Here is a 4,414-nt window from a genome sequence, read left to right on the forward strand (position 1 = left end):
ACAGTCTCTGCCATGTCTCATCAATGAAATGAAGAAGGCTATTGGGAGACTTAAATTAGACAGTATGTGCAGAGTGGTTACTGCAGATCCTGCCTTGGAAGAAGTGCTCAATAAATGGCAGCTATTTGGGTCACCGTGCACACGTGTCAGCACTGTTCTTCATCTCCCAGGGAGCACACTAGAGCATGGAAGAAACATATCACCAGAATGTGCTACATTGACTTTGCTGCTTGGAGCTGGGCAAAGATACTCATTATCGACAAACATTGAGCATTCACACAGTACTTCCTAGGCTAGGGTCCATGGGAGATGAAAATGAACAAAAAATGATCCTTGCTCTCAGAAAGCTTGTTCTCACTCAGTGTGGGTGATGGACTTTGGCCCAATGCCTGTAATACAAGTAAAATGTGTGAAGTGTCTAGAAGGAAGTGGTTCTTAATTTTAGCTAAAGAGATTGGGAAAACCATTTGGAGGATGTGATATCTTGGTTACACCATGAAGGTTTCCAAAAGGTGAGATGGCAGGAAAAGGCTTTGGAAGGGAAGGGACCAATGTGAGAAAAGGATTGGGGAGAGGATCAGAGAGTTTGGGGAATGGCAAATGGTTCAAGTGACAGCAACAGAGTGCGTGGGGATTGTGCAAAATGAAGTGGTTACGGCCGGCAGGAACAGATATGGGTGATTTGCATACCATGATGAGCAATGCTGGCTTTATTTTGTGGGCAGTGGGGGGACATCAGCAGTTTAGGGTTCACAACAGCATTACTGTGATTACGACACTGAGCAAACATTCGCACAACTATCACTTTATCCTTATTTCATCCCTGAGAACTGGGTAAGTCAGGTACTGTAGTTCCATCTTACAGATGATGGAACTGAGACCAGAAACTGTCTAGCCAGGATCATAGTTAATAAACAATTTTAGCTTCAAGATCAGTGGGTTGGACTAGAAACTCTTTAATATGCCCCTTTGTAACAGTTAGGGTTTTACTCAACTATGCTGCATAACAACTGGCTCCTAAGTCTCCATGGCGTATAACACAAATATATGTATTTCTAGCTCATGGTTTATGAGTTGGCTGAGGCAGCTCTGCTTCAGGCTACTGGTTGACTTGGCTTGGCTCCAGGCAGTAGGTTAGGTCCAGGTCTGCCCCATGTGTCTTTTATCTTCCTTGGACCAGTGGCTTCTTAGGGCATGGTCATTCATGGCACATGGCAGAAACACATGACAGAAAGCCAAATGCACAAACATACTTAGGTTCTATTCATCTCAATGGCCCAGCCCAATGTTTAGGGACAGAGAAGTAGTGTGCCCTTGTGAAGCAATGGGAGGGGGATTAGAATCCAACAGAAAGAAGAAAAGAAAGGATTGGGATGATAGTGCCATTGACCACAATCCCATTGTTTGTTTGTTTTTGAGACAGGATCTCATTCTGTCACCCGGGATAGAGTGCAGTGGCATCATCATAGCTCACTGCAACTTCAAACTCCTGGGCTCAAGCAATCCTCCTGCATCAGCCTCCCAAGCAGCTAGGACTACAGGGATGCACCACTAGGCCTGGCTAATTTTTATTTTTAATTTTTTCTTGCAGAGATGAGGCCTCACTATGTTGCCCAGGCTGCACACTCCTATTGTTAATGCTCAGTGATTCTAAGTGGGAGAGCCCATCGTTCTACCACATAGCTCAGGAGTCGGTGGAGATAATAAAGAACGAGCTGCTATAGATAAGTGGATATGTGCTCAAATCCCAGTATGTAAACATCGAAGCTGTAAGAAACCCAGCTAACTCAGCCACAAACACACACACACACACACACACACACACACACACCTACACACACACACACACACACACACACACACACAGAGAACAATTTAAATGGTGTAGGTGATTGCACCTGCCATTCGCCTGGGAGAGCCTGGGCTCCAGAAGGGCCTCCTGTAACCTGAGCATCTCACGCTGAGGGTGGGGGCCAGCACTCTGTGGCCTCCTACACTCAAGCTCTATGGAAGAAACAGCAACCTGCTCCACTGGAGGAAAGGAGGAAAAATAAGTTGGCTGAATTTGTCAAAATATGGCACTACTCCACACTTTCAGGATGATTTCTGGAATTTTTAGGATGATGAGTCCACTGGGGAAGCCTTGCTGTGCGATGGGGTCAGGGCAGAAGTTGACAGTTAATCACAAAACATCAGCTCCAAGGAGGAATCTTTATAAAACAATACATAGGCACATACCCTAAATGCTTTTTAAAATTGAAACACGATAAGTGGACGTTTTCTTTCCCAGTCATTTGATGTGCAACCAAGGCTTTTCTTGGGGTGTGGGTTTGTGCTTTGGAGTTCTGGCTTCTCTCTCCTGCCTAAGCCAAATGCACATCATTTACGATTTCCAGGGGTGGTTTTCTTAATGTGAAGCAAGATCTTAAAGACACCTGCAGAACAATCAGAATGCCAGACGCTTTGAGGATTTTTGGGTTTTTCCCAGTCTTTTATATTTTCTCACTTGAACTTAATATTTTTCTTATCAATGTTACGGAGGAACAATTTACATATAAAAAACTGCATCTAGTTACAGCACACAATTCAATGCCTTTTAACGGTTGCATACAGTTTTCTTTTTTCCACATAAATCTTTTGTTTGAATAAATAAAGCATATTTGTGGCTTAGGTTTCAAATCTCCTTTACGGATGAGGAAAACTTCTAGGCCCAAACAGGTAACAGTGAAGCTACGATTGCTGGGAGGAATGCATGCGCCAAGCGTATTGTAAAGCTAAAGAGCAGAGACTTCCAGGCAGAGAGCACCATACACATCACCCTCTAGACTAGACACCTGGGCGCCAGCAAAGTTCACGCAGCCACCTTCTGATGCTCCCACCTAATGCTGCAGGACCAGAGAGCTACCTCTAGGTAGGTTCCTAATCATAGCAAGTGAAACATTTTCCCAATGTTAACAATTAGACCAACGGCATTAGCAATAGAAGGGTATCCACTAATAAATATAGAGCAGTATTAGGACAGCAAAGAGGAAGCTACACAGACACTCTCACTTTTTCAAATATCAGAAGCTTCCATATGATAGCAGTAGAGCAGAGGATGGAGTCTACCTCCCAAAGGACTAGTCTAAAAACTTCCCATTGGCATCTGCACCAAACAAGGATCCCTCTATTTCTGGCATCATCTGCTGGGCTGTGAGGTCCAGTCAGCTTTCTGGGGTGTTGGAAACCTTTATTTTATTATTCCCATTATAGAGCTCAATGTCACCAGCTCTTTCCTCAGGCAGGTAGATCTCCTGATCAATTTGGACACTAGCATTGCTTTTGGTGGCAATGTCGTACATAGGGACTGCCATTTCCACTGCAGCCTTTACCAGAGGAAAATCCTGTTTCCTGCAACAATCATTTGGGGCTCCAGCAACTGGTATAAACCCTGGAGGATGAGTCCATCCAGCAGCACCTGGTACCTGGTTGTACCTTTGACCCTTGCTGAGTCTGCTTTGCTTCAATTAGCAGGTCTGTGATAAGGTCGTCTCTTGCTCTGAGGACTCTGAGCCTTGCTTGATTCGTCAAGTTGGACATCTGAATTTTCTTCTGCTGCTCTTTTCTTCTCGTAGTATTCCATAATCTTCAGTCTCTGGGTTTGCACAAGCTGATCTTTCTCGATGTTGAACTCTTCTTCTGCCTTTGCATCTATTTCTTCTGTTTTCCAATTGGCTTCTTGTTCAATGAAAGCCATCATATGTTTAATCTGCTTTTGCACATCAGCATTGCCAAGGGCCATGGCGAAAGCAATGCTAGGCCCGTGGGCAACAGGCTTGAGTTGAGGTTGAAGAGGGCGCTGGGAAGAATGGAGTTGCATACAATTTTTTAAATTAATTAACTAATTAATTTATGTTTTTGAGACAGGGCCTTGCTCTGTCGCCTGCGCTAGAGCTCATCCTAGCTCACTGCAACCTCAAACTCCTGGTCTCAAGCAATCCTCCTGCCTCCATCTCCCAAGCAGCTAGGACTACAGGCACATACAACCACGCCCGGCTAATTTTTCTATTTTCTGTATAGATGGGGTCTCGCTCTTGCTCAGGCTGGTCTTGAACTTCTGGCCTCTAGCAATCCTCCTGCTTCAGCCTCCCAGAGTGCTAGGATTACAAGAAAGAGCCACCGCGCCTGGCCTGCATACAGTTTTATGTATCAGGCTACAATGCATGTCCATCACTTACTCCCAAAAGATTCCTTAATTTTAAGGACTTTTTAAAAAAGTAACTTGCCTTTATTTTTCCAAAGCATCTATAATATTTAGTTTTCATAGAAACCACAATGTTCTCCTTTCTTCCTCTTATTTCATTGGTTGCTATACTTTTCTATTAAATTTGGTAATTGCACTTGATCTCAGCCAAAAGGCCGAGAAGTGATAAAT

General features: G+C 44.1%; 1 pseudogene; it reads right to left on the reverse strand.

The window, feature by feature from the left end:
* Positions 1-3,119: 3,119 nt before the first annotated feature.
* On the reverse strand, positions 3,120-3,781 carry LOC123649864 (annotated as a pseudogene).
* Between the last annotated feature and the right edge of the window lie 633 nt (positions 3,782-4,414).

The sequence above is a fragment of the Lemur catta genome, chromosome 14 (genome assembly GCF_020740605.2).
Source record: "Lemur catta isolate mLemCat1 chromosome 14, mLemCat1.pri, whole genome shotgun sequence".
Classification (NCBI taxonomy): Eukaryota; Metazoa; Chordata; class Mammalia; order Primates; family Lemuridae; genus Lemur; species Lemur catta.